The sequence below is a fragment of the Petaurus breviceps genome, unplaced genomic scaffold (assembly GCF_028583685.1).
Source record: "Petaurus breviceps papuanus isolate PSGF00001 unplaced genomic scaffold, PetGlider_PUasm1.0 90692, whole genome shotgun sequence".
Lineage (NCBI taxonomy): Eukaryota > Metazoa > Chordata > Mammalia > Diprotodontia > Petauridae > Petaurus > Petaurus breviceps.
In genome coordinates this window covers 8105512-8129349 of record NW_027187313.1, presented here as the reverse complement: position 1 = coordinate 8129349, position 23838 = coordinate 8105512, and the positions used below count along the sequence as shown (strand labels likewise).

At 38.1% G+C, this 23838-nt stretch overlaps 1 protein-coding gene across 3 annotated transcripts in view; it reads right to left on the bottom strand.

The window, feature by feature from the left end:
• The window catches only part of TNFSF4 (TNF superfamily member 4), a 190943-nt gene that overhangs the window by 138618 nt on the left and 28487 nt on the right, over positions 1 to 23838 (bottom strand). The gene's annotated exons all lie outside the window — the stretch shown is intronic.

Sequence of the window (23838 nt, the reverse complement as noted above, 5' to 3'; positions counted from 1 at the left end):
TTTTGAAGAAAATAAATCTTTATGGACTTAAAAAGGGGTGGGGGGAGAGGAGACAGTTAGGTGACGCAGTGAATAGCACACCAACCCTGGAGTCAGGAGTTGCTGAGTTCAGATACAGCCTCAGACACTTGACACTTAACTAGCTATGTGACCTTGGGCAAGTCACTTAACCCCAATTGCCTTGCTTTCCCCCCAAAAAAAATTATATTAAAAATATTTTACATAACAAAATTCATCTGAAAGAAAAAAAATTCAAGGATATCAAGGGAATCAATTGGAAAAAATGCAAAAGAAGGTGGTCTAGCCATGTTAGATATAAAAATGTACTATAAAGCACTGATTATCAAAACAACCTGGTATTAACTAAGAAATAGAGTGGTAAATCAGTGGAATAGATTAGGTACAAATTACATTATAGTAAATGACCATATTAATCTATTATATGATAAACTCAAAGATTTAAGCTTTTGGAACAAAAACTCATTATTTAACAAAAACTGCAAGGAAAACCTGAAAAATGTGGCAGAAACTAGGTATAAACCAACATCTCACACCACATACCAACATAAGGTCAAAATGGGTACAAAATTTACACATGAAGGGCCATATCATAAGCAAATTAAGAGAACTTGGAATAGTTTGTCAGATTTATGGATAAGGGAAGAATTTAGAACCATAAACAATATAGAGAACATTACAAAATATAAAATATGCAATTCTGATTGTATAAAATTTAAAAATTTTTAAACCAAAAAAAAATGCAACCAAAACTATAAGAAAAGCAGAAAACCAGGGAGGGTGGGGCAATTTTGCAACAAGTATCTCTAATAAAAGCCTCATTTCTCAAATATATAGAGAAATGAGTCAAATTTATAAAAATACAAGTAATTCCCCAATTGATAAATGATAATAGGATATGAACAGTTTTCAGAAGAAATCAAAGCTATCTATAGTTGTATGAAAAAAATGCTCTAAATCACTATTGATCAGAGAAATGCAAATTAACTCATTTCTGAGGTACCATCCCACACCTGTCAGAGTGACTAATATGACAAAAAAAGAAATATATTGAATGTTGAAGGGAATATGGGAAAACTGGGACACTAATGCACTGTTGGTGGAATTGTGAACTGATCCAACCATTCTGGAGAGGTATTTTAATCCATTTTCTTTCTCCTCACTTCAGCCATCACAAGTAAAAAGCTCACCAAAATGCACTCTAAACAACCAGTTTCTCATAAAATGTTCTTTATAAAATTTCTTCACAAAATAACAGTTCTAATATATAGACCTGAAACTTAGAAACTCTGAGACCTCTAGAACATAGTCCTACTCCAAAATAGTCATCTAGTTCAACATCCTGATTTTACAGATGAAGAAACTGGGGTGGGTCCAGAGAGATTAAGTTGTCAATGTTTATATGCAGATAGGCATATCAGAGGTGACACATGTCCTGTCACTCTAAAGTCAGTATCTATATGCTTTTCTACTATACAACACTGTCTCCCTCAAGTGTCTCCTCACCTTCTGTCCCTTCTCTCCTCTCTCTCTCTCTCTCTCTCTCTCTCTCTCTCTCTCTCTGTCTCTCTCTGTCTCTCTCTCTGTCTCTCCCTCTATCTCTTTCTCTCTCTCTCCCTCTCTGTCTCTCTCTCTTTCTGTCTCTCTTTCTCCCTCCCTCTCTCTCCTCTCTCTCTCTCTTTCTCTCTCTGTCTCTCTCTGTCTCTATCTCTCCTCTCTCCCTCTCTCTCTCTGTCTCTCTCTCTCTTTCTGTGTGTGTGTGTGTGTGTGTGTGTGTGTGTGTGTGTATATATATATATATTCTCCATAGACTCCACAGAGATCCTCACAGATCAAAAGTCAAACATACACATTCTCCATAAATTCACAAAGAACCTCATAGAATAGTTACAACTGTAACTACCAACTGTCCTTCATGATGTCTTCCATTTGACTCTTAAAGACAGATACAGTATCCATAAGCTGAAGGAGAGTTTATAAAAAAACAGTTATTACATAAGTGTAATATATATATATATGTTACATATTTACATATTACACTTACATACATAATATATAAATATATACAAAATAAATACAGAGCAATTGTGTTCAGAAAAGTACTAAAAGCTAGGTTGATCTAGAAAAGCTTCATCTAGCTTACATGAATCGAGCTTTGAAAACTTGCTAGATTCTAAAATGTGCAAGTGGAGACTGACTATATTCCAGATATGGAAGACACAAAGGCTATACAGAGATGGGAAATGAAGTGCAATGTGCAAGGAACAGCAAAAAGTCCAATTTGGCTAGACCATAATGTACTTTTAAAAGTGTCATATATAGGGGTGGCTAGGTGGCACAGTGAATAGAGCACCAGCTCTGGAGTCAGAAGGACCTGAGTTCAAATCTGACCTCAGACACTTAACACTTACTAGCCCTGTTGATGAGGTGCAGGCTCTGGGAACCCCCCTTGAACTCTGATTAGTCCCATTTGATGAGGCATTTGCATGAGGCCATAAGCCTTACATTTTGGCTGGGCCCAAACCTCTGTTACTAGCCTAGCCCTCCATTGTCCATCTACTTCCCACCCTTGAGCCTATCAAAATATCAATCCACCCTTGAACTGGCCTAGCCCACCACTGTCTGTAAGTCTCCAGTTAGCCTCCAGCAATTTCCCACCCTTAATCACTCATTGACCTCATTAACTCCTCCTGAAGACCCTCCCCAAACTCCTCCTCTAGACCACCCCTAGATTCCTCCCACAACCTTCTGTATATAAGACCCCATCTTGTCTCCATGTGCGTGAGAGCACCATAGAATGACCTAGCACAGACTCACTCTGTGTCCAATACAAGCAAACTTTTCATAAACTTTACTTTTCTTTGTCTGAGAGAAGACTTGAGCCGAATTCATTCTGCAGGACCCAGCATGTTGGTATTTTGGGGTCTCCAGAGAAACCCTAACCCTCTTTATGGGTAACCTCTTCCGTGTGACCTTGGGCAAGTCACTTAACCCCAATTGCCCTGCCTTCCTCCCCTCCAAAAAAAAGAGTGACATATATAAAAAAGTTGGAAAGGCAAATTGCAGCCAGGCTGTGAATGGCCTTAAGTGCCAGAATGGAAATAGTGAGCAACTACAGTTTATTGAGAAGGGAAAGGATATATTCATACTCCTACATGAGGAAAACCATTCTGACAGTTGTGTGGAAGATGCATTGAAGAATGTAGAAATTTGAGAAAGGGAGTTCAATTAGGAATCCATTAAATTTACCTAGACAGAAGGTGACAGGGCCCAGAATAGAGTAGTGGCAAAGTGAACAGAGAAAGGGAAAGATCGAAACAATGAAGAAAAAAAAGAATTTGCAACTGAACAACTAGACGAAGTAAGAGAGTGAAATATCAAAGACGACTCCCATCTCACAAACCTTGGGTGACTGGAAAAATTAGAAGGATGGGGGTTGGGAGAAGAGATGGTGAAGAAGATAAGTTTTGTTTTAGACGTGTTTAGTTTGAGATACCTACCAATACAGTTCAAAATATCTAAAAAGGCAGCTAATTAGAAATGAGGAATGCAGGCTCTGGGTGTCTAGGCCTAGTTATATAGAATTAGGATTCAATTACATAGAGATAACTGAACCCATGGGAATTCATAGGGTAGCCAAGCTTGAGAGCAAAAGAAGACAAGAGGATAGCAGATTCTTTGGACATTACCCACAGTCAGGAGTCATGATACAGAGGCACCAAAGGAGCAGTCAGATATGTAGGAAAAGAACCATGAGAAAACAGTCATGAAAAAAAAACAGAGAGACTACTAAGTGGATTCAGGGGTCAATAGAACTAAGTACTACAAAGAGGTAAAGGAGAATGAAAAATAAGAGGCCATAGAATTTGACAAGAGAAACTTGGTAACTTTAGAGAAAGCACTTGCAAATGAGTAATGAGGTGAGAAGCCAGACAGCAAAGGGTTCATAATCTAGTGGGAGGGGACAAAATGAAGTCAATGAAAGCAACCAGTTTTTTTTAGGAGTTTAGCTATGAAAGTGAAGAGAGAAATAGAACAAGAGTTTGACAGGATTGTAAGGTCAAGTGGAGGTTGTTTAATTGTGGACAACTAATTGGTGTATTTGTAAGCAGTAGGGAAGGGAATAATCAATTGGGAGAAAGTGAAGATTAGTGGGTAATTATTGAAGTTATCTGAAGTGGAAGAAAAGGGAGTGGATGAGATAAAGGATATATAGGGAGGGTTTGGCAATGATAAAGGGAAGGAACCCTTCTCTACATTGTTTCCCTTCCGTAGAATATGAAGTCCTTGAGAGCAGGAACATTCTTTTTTTTTTTTTGCAGGGCAATTTGGGGTTAAGTGATTTGCCCAAGGTCACACAAGGTTTTTTTGTTTGTTTGTTTGTTTGTTTTTTTAGCAATCAGGGTTAAGTAACTTGCTCAAGGTTACACGGCCAGTTATTTCTGGGTGTGGTGCTGAGTATCTGAGCCCGGATTTGATCCAGGTCATCCCAACACTGGAGCCAGTGCTCTTACTCGCTGAGCCACTTGGCCGCCCCACACGGCTAGTTTTTGTGTTAAGTGTCTGAGGCCAGAAGAGCAAGAACATTCTTAATTCTCTATTTGTACTCCCAGTGTTTAACACAGCACTTTATACATAGCGAAAGCTTAATAATTTTTTATTTATTCTTTCTTCCTCAGAGACTAAAGGAAAAGATAATAGTGGATGTTTTTAAGGGTGTGGGTTTGGGGTTTTTTGTTTTGCTTTGTTTTTGAGATGTAGAGAAGGATCAGAGAGAAGTCATGAAATATAACCTCTTTTTTCTCATTAAAGTATGAGGCAAGTTGGTGGGGAGGGTAGTATTGCAGGAATCTCAAAGGGAGAAAATGTTTGAAACAGCTCCTATGGGGGATGTATTAGAGAATCAACCAGAGAGGAGTAAAAGAATTCAGGTGTTGAAGCAAGTAACCCATTATGATTAAATAGCACAAATTAGTAGTGGCCTCTGCCTAGTTGTGTGACTTCCTCTAGTTCCATTTCATAATATATAAGTAGCAGTAGAGGAGGCTTATCCCCAAGTCAATCTATTGTTGTGGTTTGGAAATACATGATGTAACCAGTCAGGTTATCCCACCCCCATGATGCTGTCTACCCTGTAACTAATCACATTGTCTTCCACGCCTATCCGAATCTGTACTTCCCAAAACCATATTAATGTTGGTGAGCCCTATGTTGGGGTTTTGAGTCACTGAGAGAAGCCATTGACCCATTTTATGGTTTACTACTAGCCTACCTAATAAATTGATCATGCTCAGAATCTTGTCTCTCAGTTTACTTAATTTTCAAACATAACAGCAACTACATGGAGAATGGATTGGATTTGCAGCAGAGAGACTCTGTTCAATTCCGTACTAAATCACTCTACTATTTGCTCCTGAACTTGTTCATCTCTCAGCGCGTAGTCTAGACCCCACAGCCCCTCACTCTGGAACACCACCCCTAGATTCAAGTCCCCTCCTCCATCTGCCCTGGATCTATTTTAATGGCAGAACTTCCACTTGGCACTTGCTCCTACTTCCTGCAAAAGGTCTGAATTCTCTTGTATGATCCGGGACTTCTCCTTGCTCCGATATAGTCTTGATCTTCTTTTAGTTCCTGTGTACTAGAATACTTTTCATGGCACACCCCATCCCTGCTCCTATAGAAGGTTCTACAGACCTTCTGCCATATCTCCCTATACCAACCTGGGCTTGAAAAATAATGCACTGTGATTTTTTTTTCCTTAGAATTCCCAATAAGGACTTGGTCTGGTGCATTTTCTAGGTCATTGGGGAGTTTTATGGGAGGAACTGGGCTGCACTTTCTGCTACTATACCAGCTTGGCACTATCTTCCCAATCTATCTTTCCAGGAAAACGTCACAGTATTGTCCCCCTTGTACTCTGTGTTTCCCAACAAACTGGGATACTCACTATTCCCCATATATGATATTCCATTTCCCACTTACAAGTTTATATACAGGTCACCCTTTATGCACAGAATGTTCTCCTTGCTCTTCTCCAACTAGAAGAATCTCTAGTTTCTTTCAAAGCCCAGTTCAAGGACCATTTCCTACAAATTTCTTTCCTGATCTTCCCATACCACAGTTATTGGTCAACTCCTTTACCCAGGAATTATTCTGCATTTTTTGTATTTACTTTGTATGCATTTTATATCACCTTATCTGTTTACAACTTGTGTCTCCCTGTAAAATAAAAGCTTCTTTATGGCAGGGACTGTTTTGTTTCAGTCTTTGAATTCCCCAACCTTAGCACTGTGCCTTGCATGAAGTGAGCCCTAATGAATCTGCTAAATGAATGGCTTAATCCCTTCTGGAGTCAGACCCATTAGAAGCCACTTTGGCCTTATTTTCCTGTGCTTGCTACTTCCCTTACTAATAGGAATTAAGTTACTAGGAGGTTGGACCTCTAAGGTCCCTTCCATCTCTGACCATTCAATTCAATTTAGCAAACATTAGGTACCCACTATTGCAAGCAGGATTCTAGACATTCCACGATTCTATGAACTAAAAACAAAAAGATGTTCTTCATTTCAAGTTTCTCTGTCATCCATCCATTTATTAAAAAACCATTTGTTAAGCATGTACTCTATGCTGGGCATGAGGGCAGATAGAAAGATAATAAAGAAAATGGTCCTGTTTTCACTGGGTTTATCAAAGGAACAGGATCTTAACTGATCTTTGTAACAAACCAAAATTTTAAAAAAGATCCAATCATTTTAGAACTTTCCTTCCTCTTGCTACCTGTTTGATTCTTAGGTTCAAACACTTGAATACAGGTAGGGCTGATTCTCAACAGATTCAAAACCAAAGATTTATTGGGGGAGGGGGAGGAGGACTGCCAGTTGAAATTTCTCTTATGATTAAAATAAGTTTCTTCATAGAGCTGTTTGAAGATTTCCCAGCCATCCACAATAATTTCTAATTGACTATGTGCCAGGCACTGTGGTAAGCACAAAATCAAAGCATTCTAGCAGAAGGACCAGAGAGGTTCTATTATACATCCCCCTGTCTCCAGCCAAAGAGATTCCATAACTTTTCATAGTAACTCATTCTTAGACTTTTCTTAAGAAAGTGGCATAGTAAATGAAATGTTGGCTCTAAACCCAGAATGACCTGGGTTCAAGCTCTGATTCTATTACCAGTTATATGATACTGTACAAGTCATTTGACCTTAAAAAAAGTAAAAAATAAAACTTATTTCTAAAGAACCTTAAAATTCTATATAAATGGTTACTTATATGGTCAGTCATTATTATTATCATTGTTAAGTAGAGCTAGTATTTTTATAGTGCTTTAAGTTTGCATAGCACTACAACAACCCTAAGAGGCGGGTGCTATTATTTTTTATCCATTTTTTATCCATTTTTCCACCCAAGGAAACTAAAGTTGAGGAATTGTAAAGTCATTTGCCCAGAATCATACAGTTAGTAATTGCCCAAGGCAGGATTTGAACTCAGGCCTTCCTAACTCCAAGTCCAGCATTCTATCTACTATATCACCTTTGTTATTGAATCATTTCAATTATGCCTGACTTTTTGTTATCACATTCGGGGTTTTCTTGTGTAAGGTACTAAAGTGGTTTGCCATTTCCTTCTCCAACTCATTTTACAGATGAGGAACTGAGGCAAATAGAATTAAGTGACTTGTCCAGAGTCACACAACTTGTGTCTGGTTCCAGATTCCAACTCATTAAGATGAGTCTTCCTGATTCCAAGCCCATTGATCTATCTACTGTGCCACCTAGCTGCTACTATGCAGCTTAGCTGCCTATAATGTTAAACCATTCATCCTAAAAAATCTAACTTTCTACCTAATACAAGGCAGTCATAAAACATAAGCCCATGTTTTCTTATTCTATTCTCAGTGGAGCTAGTTACTACTCTTTGTAATTCATATAATAGGCTTGAAGACCATTAGAGAATTGCCCTGTAGAGACCCTACAAGAACCTAGAATATGACAAATTAAGGTGGGAGTCCATCCTAAACAGGCTCTGAGCCAAATGGTTGTCTAACAAATGTTCCCAAGTGATTGAATTTGGGAAAGCTAGGTGGCACAATGGATAGAGCACCAGCCCTGGAGTCAGCAGAACCTGAGCTCAAATCCAGCCTCAGATACTTATTAGCTGTGTGATGCTGAGCAAGGCACTTAGTCCTGACTGTCTAAAAAAAAGTGACTGATTTCTCATTGGGTATATATTTAGCATCAAGGAGCTTAGAGCAGGAAAGCGCCATAATTTCACTGGTGGAAGTAAGGCAGAAGTGACAAACAGCAGCTCAGAGGCCATATGCAGTCCCCAGCACTCCCTATAGTCACCAGAACCAGATTAAAATGTAACTTGGAAATGTTTAACAAAATAAATAAAAATACAATAAAATATAGTGTTAATATGTAGGTTTTCTAACTCAATGTGCTGTGAGTAAGAATCCTTATCTACTGTTTAGTAGCCTCATTTCTATTAGAGTTTGACCCTACTGGTTTAAAGAGACCCCAGAGGAGACTCTCTCCCTCCCAATGCAAATCAATATTTAAATTTAAAGTTTTAGCCAGTTGCCTAGAACACTAAGAATGAAAGAGATTCACCCAGAATCACATAGCCACTGCATGTTAGAGGCAGGATTTGAATCTGCTCTTTCTTACAGCTAGGCCAGTACCCTATCTACTATTCTATACTGCCTATCTTAGCTACTAAATCAAAATGGGAAGAAATTATAGTTGAGATATGGTTGAGATATGTATCACATTTTAAAGTTTCTAAAGTACTATACAGGCTTTCTCTTACCCTTGCAACAACCTGAGGCTGGTGCCACAGGTCTTATTATCCCCATTTTACAAGTTGAAGGAACTGAAGATAAGAGCTGTTAGGTGATTTGCCCACAATTCCATGGTTAGTCTATATCACAAGTGGCCTTTGAACTAAGATCTGTCTGATTCTGAGTCTAGAATTCTCTCCACCTCTGGGATACTTCCTTCTATAACTTGGAGAACCTATACCATCCTCATTCTTACATACTCACATCCACTATCACCCCAAACCCCAACACATACAAGCATATGTGTGTGTAGACGCACACATTTGCACACACACACACACACACACACACACACATACACACACACACAGTAAATAGGATCATTCAGGTGAAATGCCTATCAGACCTTAAAGTACTATATAAATATCAGCTTTCATCAGCACCATCATTCATCATTATTAAAGAAAGATGCAATATTCTATGGCATCCACATACACAAGCAGCCCTTGGCAGGAAGGTGGGCTCAACCTGCAAACAACTGAAAACACATTTAGGTGTGCCTACTATGTACCAATTGTTGTTGTTCAGTCTTTTTTCAATTGCATCTGACTCTTCCTGATTCTATTCGGGGTTTTCTTGGCAAAGATTCTGGAGTGGTTTGTCATTTCTTTCTCCAGCTCATTTTACAGATGAGGAAACTGAGGCAAAGAAGGTAAAGTGACTTGCCCAGGGTCACACAACTAGTAAATGTCTGAGGCCAGATTTGGACTCAGGAAGATGAGTCTTCCTTTCTCCAGGTCCAGTACTCTATTCACTGTACCACCTAACTGCCCCCACTCACCTACTTGCCCCTCTATGCACCAGACACTTGGCTAAGTGCTGAGGGTAAAAAGAAAAGTAAAGAGGTCCTATTCGCAAAGAGCTCACAGTCTAGTGGGCGAGACAACATGTAAACAGGTATGTACAAATAAGCTACAGAGAGAGGATAAGTCGGAAATAATAAACAGAGGGGAGTCACTAGGATTAAGGGGGATCAAGGAAGCCTTCCTATAAAAGGTAGGATCTTAGCTGGGCCTGAAAGGAAGTTGAGGAGGACAAGAGATGATAAGGATGGAGAGAATTCCAGACATTGACAGGGAGTGGGGGAAGGGGAGAGAGACAGCCAGTGAAAATTCCCCAAGTCTGGAGATGAAATCCTTTTCTAGGAAAAGCAGAGGCCAGTGTCACTGGATCACAACATGTGTGGGAGGGAGTGAATGTAAAGTCTCAAAAAGTAGGAGGGGGCCAGGATATGAAGGGCCTTGAAAACTAAACAGAGGGTTTTATATTTCATCCTGAAAATGACAAGAAGCCACTGGAATTTACTGAGTGTAGGGATGGGGGGGAGGGGGGATGGTTACAGCAATAATGTGGTCAGACCTGTGGTTTAGAGACATCATCACTTGGACAGCTGAGCAGAGATAGAAGGAAGTATCAGACAAGAGTGGTTATGAAGGCAGTAATCTTCTGTTCCCCTAGGGGATCATTGCTTAGTCCCCAAATATATAGGAATCTGAATTTAGACCCTATGCATGACGGATGTCTTTCTCTTCCTGTTAGAATGCTAATTCCTTGCAAATATGTTGCTTCATTAATTGCATTTGTTTCTCTACCACCTAGCACAGTATCTGGAACAAAGTAGGCAATTCATAAATTCTCTATCATTGACTGAATGATTGATTTGTAAGGAAAGGAGAGGTCTTCAAGTAGATAATGTGGTACAGTGGAAAGAATACTTACTCTAGAGACAGAGGACCTTGTTTTAAAACCTCTGAGGCTTACTACCTATGTGACCTTGGACTGGTTTTTAACATCCCTGGGCCTCAGTTTCCTCATTTGTAATAATGAGAGGGTTGGACTAGGACATTTCTAAGGTCTCTTTCAACTCTGGAGCTAACTGTGAAGCTGGAAGGATATGTGTATCCCCTAGTTCTGCAGGAGGCCTATTGAAATAACCATATCTTTCAGTGTCATTTCTATGATATCCAGGAAATCCCCTAATTGGGGGGTTTTGGAGTAGAAGTCAATATGTAAATATTTTGGGCACAATCCAGGCAAGTGATAGCAGCAGTGCTGAGCGTAAAAGTTCCACCAGCCACCAATGGGTCATTAGTCATTTCAGCAACGACAGCTATGAGGGATTGAAGGACTCGGGGAGAGAGAAGAATAGGGGTTAATTTCCCCTGATGGATGTTTAGAAAGTTCACACATGAAAAAGGTCAAGAAAATCGTCATGGTCCAAACTTGGAAAACAAATATAAATAATGGAAATTATAAATAAGAGTGGGAAGAAGAAGAAAATGTCCTTGAGCAGTCTTCAGGATTGCAGAATAATCTCTAAAAAGACCAACCAACCCAGAACTGACATTTTTCATTGAATACTAAACTGTCATTACCTGAAATTCTATGGAACTCGAAATAGGATGAGGCGCAAGGTATAAGAAAATAATAATGAAGTACTTAGCAAACTTAAAAATACCATATGTTATATCATTACCAGATTTGATTTCTGGTTAGGAGACTAACTTAGAGTCCCTAAATGGAGACCAAGAAATGTTCGTGATAGGAGCTGTTGACTTTTTATTGATATTTACTTATTGGTTTTGTATTTCTTACTATTGAAATCCAACCTCACAGTAAAGAAGATAATCATTCTGGACATAAAGTCTGAAAGTCTTGGATTTGAATCCCAACTCAGTTATTTACTCTCAGGGTGACTCTGAGCAAGGCACCTAATATCACTGAGTCTCAATTTTGTTGTCGTTGTTCAGTCATTTTAACTGTGTCGGACTTTTCATGACCCCATTTGGGGTTTTCTTGACAAAGATACTGAAGTGGTTTGCCATTTCCTTCTCCAGCTCATTTTTCAGATGATAAAACTGAGGCAAATAGGGTTAAAGTGACTAACCCAAGGTAACATAGCTAGTAATTGTCTGAGATCACATTTCAACTCAGGTCTTCCTGACTCTTGATCTCGCATTCTATCCACTGCGCCACCTAGCTGCCACTGAGACAAAATATTCTCCTCAATAAAAAGTGGGGATAAGATTACCTTACAGTACTGTCATGACACCAAAATGAAATATTATTTTGACTTGTAATTGATGGAAAAATAAAATATATTAAATTTTTAAAATAAAGATAAATACACTTTTATCAGGAAAAAGTATAAATCAAATTCAATGAAAAAGAAGTTAATAAAAAAATCCTCTCCATCTGACAATGATTATTTAATATAGCATTCACAATGGAAGACAGATGTGAGTGAGTTTGTGGTATGTACAAATCTCAATGCAGAGCACCATCAGCCAGCACAGGTTTATGACAGAAATGAATTATGTCTTCCTGCTGCATGCTGCATTTAAAAGTGAAATCTATAAACACAAAATAAAATAGTCTGTGTAGAAGTTGTGATATTTTTAATATTTCGCAATATCATTCATTTTGGTAAGCATGATATTATTAGCTGGTTTCCAAAATATTTACAACTTTAAAATTGAAATCATGCATGAAAAAGTACAAGTTGTGATTTTCAACAACTAAATTTGTTTAATTGCCTTCAATTTCTTTTGTCTGTTTTCAGATTAGAAATAACATCTCTTCATGATGGATAAATGCACAATGAAGTGAAGGGAGAAGTTGAAACTAGTATAAGCAAAGTTTATATCACTAAACTTCAAAAACACAAGACCAAAATTCCCCCCAAAATACAATATAATACAATACACAAAAAATAATGGGAAATTGCAAGGATGCTAGGGAATGACTGAACAAGTTGTGGTATATTATTGTGATGGAATACTACTGTGTTATAAGAAATTATGAGCTCAGCGGGGCAGAGTCAAGAAGGTGGAATAGAAGCAGGACCTCCCCACGGCTCCGGCTTCCACCTTCCCCAATCCATGTAAAAAGGGGCTCTGAACAAACTTTGGAGATGCAGAACCCACACAATGACACAGAGAAGCTAACCTCCCGCTGAGGACAGCCCAGCAGGCTGGCAGGAATCGGCCAGCGCAGTGCTCTGGGAGCTGAGCCCAGCCCCAAGCTGAGCCTTTAGCCCCAGGGTGGGTCTGACCAGCTGCTGGCCTGAGGGTCAGCAGCAGCTGTGGCCGTTTCCAGATTTATCAACACACAGATGTGAAGGAGAAAGTGAAAGGTCAGGGCAATCTGGACTTTGTGACCCAGTAAGTGGGAGTGCGTGGCTTTTGCCCCCAGGGGGGGAGAAGCTGCTGAGATGCTGACACAGCCAGCCAGCACCATGTGGCAGCTTCAGCTCTTGGCCTGTGGAGTGTAGGGGAACCAAGCAACCAGTCTGAGGGGTAATTGCTCTTGCTTTAACCTGCTTGGATCTGGATTGCAGTCTAGGGTGGAGGTCCTGGGGTGTATGTCCAGCTTGCCAGAGTGTGTGGAGGCCTCAGAGAGGGCACCCATATAATACCTCTGGCAGCTGAGAAGACCCCAGCATTTGGGACAAAATCTCCCCTGTCTGGTGGCAGAGTCCTACTGTGGAAAAAAGCCCAGGGGTCAAGTGACTGAAGGGCAACATGCCCAGGCAAAGGAAACAAAGCAGACAGAAGATTCCAACATTAGACTCCTATTTTGGGGACAAAAAGGACAAAATCATGGAACAGGAGGAAGACAGTGAAGTCAGAACTCCTGCACCAAAAGCTTCAAAGAAAAATACGAGCAGGTTACAGGCCATAGAGGACCTTAAGAAGCAGATAAGAGAAGTATAGGAAAAATTGGGAAGAGAAATGAGAACGATGCAAGAAAATTATAAAATGAGAGTCAACAGCCTGACTGAGGAAAATAACACCTTAAAAATAGACTAATTCAAATGGCAAAAGAGGCTCAAAAAAGGCAATGAGGAGAAGAATGTCTCAAAAAGCCGAATTTGCCAGATGGAAAAAGAATCTCAAAAGCTCAATGAGGAAAATCATTGCTTCAGAATTAGATTGGAGCAAATGGAAGCTAATGACTTTATGAGAAATCAAGATGCTGTTAAACAGATCCAAACAAATGAAAGAATAGAAGGCAAGGTGAAATATCTCATGGGAAAAACCACTGACCTGGAAAATAGATCCAAGAGAGATCATTTAAAAATTATTGGACTACCTGAAAGCCATGATCAAAGAAAGAACCTAGAAATCATCCTCCAGGAAGTTCTCAAAGAAAACTGCCCTGATGTTTTAGAACCAGAGGGCAAAATAGAGGTTGAAAGAATCTACCGATCACCTCCTGAAAAAGATCCCAAAAAGAAAACTCCTAGGAATATCATAGCCAGGTTCCAGAATGTCCAGATTAAGGAGAGAATATTACAAGCATCCAGGAAGAAACAATTAGAATATTGTGGAAACACAATTAGGATATCCCAGGATCTGGCAGCTTCTACACTGAGGGAGTGAAGGGCTTAGAATATGATATTCCAGAGGTCAAAGGAGCTGGGATTAAAACCAAGAGTCACCTACCCAGCAAAACTGAGTATCATGTTTCAGGGGAAAATATGGTCATTCAGTGGAATAGAGGACTTTCAAGCATTCTTGTTGAAAAAACCAGAGTTGAATAGAAAATTTGACATTCAGATACAAGAAGCAAGAGAAGCATGAGAAGGTAAACAGGGAAAAGAAATCATAAGGAACTTATCAAAGTCAATATTCCTACATGGAAAAACAATAATTATAACTTATGAAACCTTTCTCAGTAGTTGAAGGTAATAGAAATATATATGTCTATATATGAGGGTATATGGGCATATGAATATATATGTGAATGTGTGTATATATGTTTACAAGTATACATAGATAGAGGGCACAGGACCAATTTAACAGGCAGGGATGATAATTAAAAGGTAAAATTAAGAGGTGAGAGAGGAATTTAATGAGAGGAGATGGGGAGAGACAGAATGTGGAAAACTATCTCATATAGAAGAGGCAAGGGAAAAGGGTTACAATGGAGGGGAAGAATAGGAAGGCAAAAGGGAACGGGTCAACCTTATTCCCATTGAATTTGGCTTGAGGAGGGAATGAGATACACACTAAATAGGGTATCTCACCCTCCAGGAGAGTACGGGGAAGGGGATGAGAGGGGGGATGATAGAAGGGATGGCAGGCTGGGGGGGGGGGAAGTTGGAGGCATCCACTTTTGAAAAGGGACAGGATCAAAGTAGAGAATAGAACAAGTGGGAGGTGGGATAGGAGGGAGGGAAATATAGTCAGTCTTTTACAATATATCTACTATGTTATTGTTTTGCATTAGCCACACACATACAACCTATATTGAATGGCTTATCTTCCCAGTAAGGGTGGGTGACAAGGGAGGAAGGGAATGAATCTGGAATTCAAAGTTTTAAAATCAATTGTTTATATATATATTTACTATTATTAATACTATTTTACATGTAATTGGGAAATAAGATATACAGGCACTGGGGAATAGAGATCCCCCGGAAAAGTCGAAAGGGGTATGGGAGAAAATATGGGAGAGAGCAGATTGGAGGAGGGGATATCCTGTGGGACTGCTATTTTGGGGTGGTGGGTAGGGGGAAAATGGGGAGAAAATTTGTAACTCAAAATCTGGCAGAAATGAATGATGTAAATCAAAAGTTAATAAAGCATTTGAAAAAAAAGAAATGATGAGCTCAATGATCTTAGAAAAACATCAAGACACCTGTACTAAATAATGAAGAATGAAATGAGCAGAACCAAGAGAACATTGTATACAGTAACAGCAATATTGTTTTAAGAGCTACTTTGAATGAATAAGTTATTTTTATTATTATAAATACCTAAATGAACTATAAGACATATAAAGAAAGCACTATCTGCATCTAGAGAAAGTAATGATAAATAGATGTATGTATAGAATAATTTTACATATATATGCCTATCTGTGTCTAATGTTTGCCATCTGTAGGGCAGAGGGGAGGGGAGGGAAGAAAAAAAGAAAGTTACATGATAATTTTGTTGTATATTTGAAAGGAACAACAAGTTGTGCATAGAACATTTGCAGTTTCACATGCAAATGTCTTTTCATTGTACTATGTTATGGAAATGCTAGTATTATTTCATAAATTAAAAATAAAATTTAATAATGAAAAAAGAAAGAAAAGACAATCCACTGAATTTATCATTGGGATTCACAAATCTCAATATAAATTATATCAATAATATGAAGTTGTTGATGGAGAGGAAAGACTTGTGTTTGCTTAGTACCAATACTTTAGCTTCAGATAGCATAAAACCTAATAAATTTAAATGACATCTTGAAAGTACACATGCAGAATACATTGGCAAGAGAAAGAACTAAAGAAAAGAGGGTACAGGAGCAAGGTACCAGCATTGTGGGACTATACCAGATCTGAAGGAAAGAGACTGATATGTATCTGGGGCCAGTTCTGTTCCCCAAGCAGTCATTTGAGAAAGGGACTGAGGTCACTGAAAAGTAAATTCCTCAATGTAGACAGTTTGAGGTCCAGCCCTCAGACAACCTCCATGAAAAGGGAAGGAACCAAAAAGTAAACAATAGCAGGACTTGGGATGGGGGGGGGGGGGGCGCAATACCAAAGAAATAAGGAGGAAGAAAGATCTATTAATAACCTTGAGCATAAGCAGATAAATCAAAAGGGAAGAAATTAAAACAAAAGTGAATGTGGCCTTTAGGACATCTAACACACCACCCCGCCTCCAGCGGAATCATTCAGGGTTTTGTGTGGGACTAAAATACAGAATGAGAGAGTGCATAAAAGGGGAGAAGGAAGGTAGAAGTTAGAGACGAATATGTGATGTACCCCAATCAATGATTAATAACGAAAGGAAAATATTTAGTTTCTCAGGAAGAAAAGGGAGTATGGGGTAATGGGTGAGGTGGCATAGGAGGGATGGAAACAGAAGTAAAAAATGGGGGAAATTTCAATTCATTGGTGGGAGGGCATTTCCCCCCACCAGGGGAGGAAGTGGTGTGTATAGGGGACTGGAAGCTTATAATACATATAATTTGCAGGGATTTGGTGTTCAAAAGACTCCTACCTCTGTGAAATAGTTGTACCTCCATGGATAGTTTCCTGCCTCAGAAGAAAAAACAGTATATAAGTTCCTAGGGGCAAGCAGCATCTGGCAGTATTGGAGGGCAGGGAACTAGAGAAGTGTCATAATAAATGGAAAAGACAATGATTGTTGAATGATCATGGTAAAAGAGTTAGAAATAGAATGTATAATCAGAGACACAGAAAAATTCCTACCCTGCAACAATATTTCTCTCCTTTCTGTCTTCTGCAGGAATTCATTCTTCTCTAAGAGTGAGGCACAATAAAAAAGGGGGAGAAGGACATGAGATTTGCAAGGCAATAACATAGAAATTGTTTAGAAAACAAAATTCAAAATAGGAACTTTAGAAGCTTTAATTACATAAAGAATATAAAGCCTAGAGAGAAACAAATAAGCACAATGCCCATGAATCCAAGAATAAAAGTTTAAAATGGAAAGAAAGGGAATAACAAGTTAAAGGAATCATTTTTTAGGACAGGGGAAGCACAAAAAGTTTAAAAAAAACCTAAAATTTAAAAATTAAATAAAAAATAAGCTGTAGGGAAAGAAAAGTTAGATCTTAACTACTTAAGGGAAGAGAGGGGAAAAATGGGGAATAATTACATACTAGATAAAAAGGAAGGAAGAAAAAAAGATATCATATGTTAAATAAAACTCCAAAACTGGAGAAAAGGGTGACACAAAGGCATGGATAAGTCTATATAAAATAATATCTTCAGTTTGCTTCTTGATTTAAAAAATACTTGCCCTCCAAGTGAAATAAAAGAAGGTAAAGAGAGACTTGCTAATTATTTGAGTGGTCTAAAGAAGCAATTCTCATTTTATAATGGATATTTTGAAATATGAGTAAGTCATTTGGCACAGATAAAATTAGGATCCAGAGTATCATAGATTTGGAACTGGAAGTAACTTTAGTGATCCCTCCTATCCTTTCTATTACTTAGTTTCTTTATAACTCAGCCCAAATGTATCTCAATTTCTTCATCTTCATAATGAAGGGATTGTCCAATTTGAGAAATTGAGATACCAATCCCCTGACTATAAAGATGAAGAAATTGAAATACATTTGGTCTTACTTCATTTGGACCGTCCATCATTCAATAAGCATTTATAAAGCTGCCAGGCACCGTGTAGCCACTACAAAGAAAGACAAAAGACAGACAAAAACCCTTTAATTCTGTAGATTTTTTTTCTATGATTAGTTGAAATAAATATTTGAACCTGAAAAAAATGTATAATGTTTTTAATACCAGTGAATAAAGAGTTGCTTGGTTTGACAAAGTGATACAAAAAAATTTTTTTTTGCTTTTTGGAGGGCAATTGGGGTTAAGTGACTTGCCTAAGGTCACACGGCTAGTTTTTGTGTTAAGTATCTGAGGCCACATTTGAACTCAGGTCCTCCTGACTCCAGGGCCAGTGCTCTATTCACTGCACCACCTAGCCAACCCTAAAGTGATACCAATTTTACAACTTTTTGCATCATCTTTGCTTTTGGAAAATAGAGTTTTATCTCCTATCAATCTTTCCAAGGCAAAGTACCAATGTTAATCAATAGTTGAAAAAAAAAACCATGAGAAGCAATTTGGTCAGTAATACCATTTTTTAAGAAACTTTGCAATGAAAAATAAGCCAGTTCTTCACATTCATATTATTATTATTATTCTTTCATGTTATAAATACAAAAATTATAAATAAGGTATAGCTTTTTATTTTGTGATATGTTAAAATTTTATTTGCATATTGTTATTAAAAGTAGTAATAAATCCTGTCTACAAGTGCTGAACACTGCATACATATTCAGACTTTTTTGATGTATTGATCAGTTATGCTAATTTCTTCCTCTTTTTCTTTTTTGCCTTTAAAAAATACTATTTGTTATATGGGATAGCTCTCTAGAAAGGGGGAAGGACACTGGGGAAAACTACAGTGATATTAATACATATATACAAGAATAAGCATTTTATAAGTTTTGTAAGAATTTTTTTTACTAAAATATTAATTAAGGGAATTATTTTATTAAAGGCAATGGGCAAGGTATTTTTTTAAGAGAGGTAAGGTATCACTACATAAAATCTGGGAACCTCTTTTTAGGGGGATTTACCCAATGATTAAGAAAATGATTGGGACACATCCAAATTGCATCAAATGCTTGCACACACAAAAAAAGTTATCATTCCCTTTGGGGTGGAGTTTTCTATCTGGAACAGATATACCAGTGTACAAGATGCATTACCATTTCATAGAACAAGAGATAGGGCAAGGTGCCTCAAGGTATACAAACAGGGAGGGCACCATAGGTAAGGGGTACATTCAGTCATGAAAAAGAATGTCACAAACAAATCACAGAGACCTTCCTGGCCCCTGCTGACTCTGCCCTCTAAACTGCTATGATAATGGCACTTGAAACCAGGCATTCTGGGACCAGAAACATGCCATTTTTGAGATCCACGTGGTGGTGCTAAAGAGCTACATTATTTTTTCCCAAGGAAAACAATACTGATTTATGGTTCTCTGACACCGCCAGAAGGGTGTATGTTATCATGTTAGGACATTAGGCCAATTCCAATTAAATAAAATTTAATGGAGATAAATGTTAATCATACACCTAGCTTCAACATACAAATTTTTCAAATTCAAAGTGGTTGGAGAAGTATGGCCAGATAGCAGAAAACAATCAGCAGATTTTACCAATGAAATATTTGAAATAGAGAAATTATCTCATTATATTAAAAAAAAAAACTTAGATTCAAGTCCTTGCTCTGAAATATACTGGCAAATTATATAATCCCTCAGGTTCAGGTCAAAATTTTTAAAAGGTCAGTATGAATAAACAATAGGATTAGGCAGCCAAAAGTCTTATGGTCTTATTAGTCTTAAGACTATATCAATAAATTAATAATAACAATGACAACAACTAGACTTATATAGCACTCTAAGGTTCACAAAGCATTTTATAATTAAATCTCATTTAATACTCGCAGCAAACCCTGGAGGTAGATGCTCTTACATTCCCCATTTACAGACAGAAGTTAAGTGACTTGCCTAGGTCACACAGCTAGTGAGTATCTAAGGCTACATCTGAACTCAGATCTTCCAGATTCCATGGCCAGTGCTCTACTCTACTGTGCACCTAAAATAGTCTCCAAAATAAAGGAAATTATCAGGTGTAGTACACTGCAGTCCCATCAGCCTCTCCATGGTGCATGTTTTCCATGTGGAAGACATTGAGGAGATAGAAGGCTTCCAAGAGAGTCTTGATGATGGGAAATGGAAATGCCTTGGAGAAGCTCTGGAACTTGGGTGGACATTCTATCACCAGTTCCCATCAGCTAGCCATGTGGTGAATACTATATTCTTGAAATGATTTCACCTTGCTAGCTTGGATTTTCCGTAAAGTCATAGGGCAGAAGACTGTCACATTCTTGACAGAAACAATGTGGCTACGTTGGTTTGATTTTCACTTGAGTAAGAAGGGGAAGGCAAAGGCTGATGAAAGCATTGTACTTGCCACTGACAGGACAAGTGATCAATCCTTGCTCCAACCTGGTGGTCAAGATAGGAGCTGATAGAATCCTGTGGCCTGGCTGGTTATATGGATGAATGGCATTTCAGGTACTTATCCTCCAAGCAACACCAAATCAGTTATGATCAGCGGTGTGCTGGAGCCAGCTCAAACCAGCTCCTAATAGGTAAGTGTTAAATTTTCATTTATGCCTCATAAATTGGTAAAGACTACAAATCAAAGCTTTATTTATTGTTTCATTGATTGATAGAAAAACTGTTGACATTGCATATTAAACTTGAGTGTGTTGTGTGCATATATAAAATATATATATATATATATACATGTGTGTTTTTGGTTTTTTTGGAGAGATGGTTGTTAAACATTTACCAGAAATCCCCTGGCTATGACTCACAGTTCACTACAATATTGAGTAGATTATTTTACCCAGGATGGTGGACATCCTCATTATCATGTCCCATAAGGATCAGCTAAAGAAAATAGTAGTTTTTATTCTTGAAAAGATAAAAAAGTTGAGAAATATAATATCTGTCCTCGGGTATTTGAAAAGTGATCATGAAGAAGCAGGATTAAGGAAGTACATCATTGTTCAAACGTTTTTCAGTCACGTCCAACTCTTTGTGACTCTATTTGGGTTTTTTTTTTGCAAAGATACTGAAGCAGTTTGCCATTTCCTTCTCCCAACTCACTAGACAGATGAGGAAACTGAGGCAAACAGGGCCAAATGACTTGTCTAGGGTCACACAGTCAGTGTCTGAGGCCAGATTTGAACTCAGGAAGAGAAGTCTTACTGACTCCAGACCCAGGGCTCTATCCACTGCACCACCTAGCTGCCCCATAACATATCATTATCAGATCTCAAACTGTATTATAAAGCCTTAATCACCAAAACCATTTAATACTATGTAGCAAAAACAAAGCTGTTAATTAGTTAAAAAAAAAAACAAGTAGATAAGTAAGAATCAAGAATTGAAAACAACAGTCTGGTGTCTGATTAATCCAAGAACATAAACTACCTAGGTAAGGATTCAATATTTTGGAAGAACTACTTAGAAAACCAGAAAGCAATTTGACTGAAATTTTATTTAGATCAGCATATTCTGCCACATTCTACAATAAGTTCCAAGTGGATAAATAACATTTAAAAAAAAGAAAGAACAAAATGACATAATATTCATACTTTTGTCTAGGTGGGGTAATTCTTAAGCAAATGAAGGATAGAGATGAACATAAAAGGCAAAGTACAAAATCTCAATATGTCTCATATGTCTCTCATATACCTCAAGATCAAAGACAAGAAGGGAGGTCTAACATATGACAAAATGTTCCTGGCACCACTTTATTTGTAGTAGTAAAGGACTAGAAACAATATAAGTGAACATTAACTATGGAAAGGTGAGTAAATGGTGGAATATGAATGTAATAAACTGTTTTACAGTAAGAAATAATAAACATGAGTAATTTTTAGAAACATGAGAAGATAATCCTTTGACATATAAACTAAAACAGGAGAAGTAAGTAGGAATTAACTTGAAATTCTCCAGTATGTAGAACATTGGTCCGATTCTCACCAAGGTAGAAACTGGTTGATGGTATGAAAATGATGGGAATCTGGGAACTGGAGATGTGAGATTGGAGGTCAACCAAGAGGTTAGCCCTAGATAAATAGGCCTGAGAATAGTCCAGCACAGAGATGGTAATTAGATCTATGAGATCTGATGAGATGTACAAGTGAAGTAATATAGAGGGAGAAGAGAAGAGGGCCCAGGACAGAGCCCTGCTGACCATTCACTTAACAGGTGTGACCTGGATGAAGATCTCAAAAAGAAGACTAAGAAAAAGTTGTCAGGTTTGAAGAGAACCATGAGAGAGGAATGCCCCAAAAGGGAGAGAAAAAGAGTTATCAAAGAGAAGAGGGTGATCAACAGTGTCAAAGGCTACAGAGAGGTCAAGAACGATGAGGATTAAGAAAAGAACCATTGGATTTGTCAAGAAATGTTGGTTGGGGGGCATCTAGGTGGTTCGGTGAATAGAGCACCAGCCCTGGATTCAGGAGGACCTGAGTTCAAATCTTGCCTCAGACACTTAACACTTACTAGCCATGTGACCTTAGGCAAGTCACTCAACCCCAATTGCCCTGCCTTCCCCCCTCCAAAAAAAAATATTGATTGGTTTGGAGAAGGCAATTTTGGTTGAACAATGAAGTTGGAAACCAGATTACATAGAGTTAAGAACAGAAGGAGTGGAGAAGTGGAGGTATCTATTATACATGGCCTTCTAAAGGAGTTTAACTACAAAAGACAGATGAATTATAGGATGATATTAGGGATGGAAGGATCAAGTCAGGGTTTTTTGAGAGTGGGGGGAGACATAATAATCTTTATAAGCATAGAGAAGCAGCCAGAATAATCAATTTTAAGTAGTTTCAGCTTTGGGGACTCAACCTACAAGTATCAGTTGGAGGGAAATCCTTAGAAATTATATTGTAAAAGTTGCATTACAATCCTTAGAAGTCTACGTTACAAAGAAGTTCCTTAGGGTCATGCCTTCTGAAATTGGAACCTGACTCTGCAAGTGCAATAACATTTATTGTACCGTGTTCATCAGTTCAATTCAACAAAAGCTTATTAAGTACTAACCATGCTACACATTGTGCTATGTTGGGTGTATTTAAAGGTAGACACAATGCAAAGGGTACTACTCTTAAGAAGAGTGAATGACACATATACAAATAACTGAACCACTTCATATGTGCAAAGGAAAGTGTTATGAAAAAGGTGGAACATTATAACAAAATAATGAAAAATGTGAGAGAAGAAAATAAGTCTGCAGAAATATAGTCATGAGGATAAGCCAGGTCATCACAAAAGCATTCATGAATGATACTGGAAGGAGAGCAAGAAACAGAACTGAAAATGAGAGATCTGTCACCCTTTCCTTGACAAATTATTTTCATCATTGATAGCTTAAGCACACAGTATAAAAATGTACTTTCATCTTCAGGGAACAAAGAACAACATGTTCCAGCTTTGCAAAGAAACTTTCAGACATTATGAGGCTTTATAAACATGAACTATTATTCAATCACTTTTTATAACTTGTGACCCATGCCTTCCACATCTCCCTAATCCCAGGTATTATTAATTTATTATAAAATTTAGGGACTAGACTTGTGATTTCTTCAGGGAGAACAATAGACAGACAGACAGATAGATAAATGATGGATGATAAATTAGATTAGAGTAGGAAAACTGGAGGGATAACAAAGTCAGTAAAAGAAAAGCAGAAAAGTGGCTAGAAGGATCCTTTCTGTGGCAAAGAGTCTTGGGGTGGGGGGAGACCCTCAACTGATGTAGTTCTGTGGTCCCTGATAGATTAAATAAGAGAGAGAGAGAAAGAGAGAGAGAGAGAGAGAGAGAGAGAGAG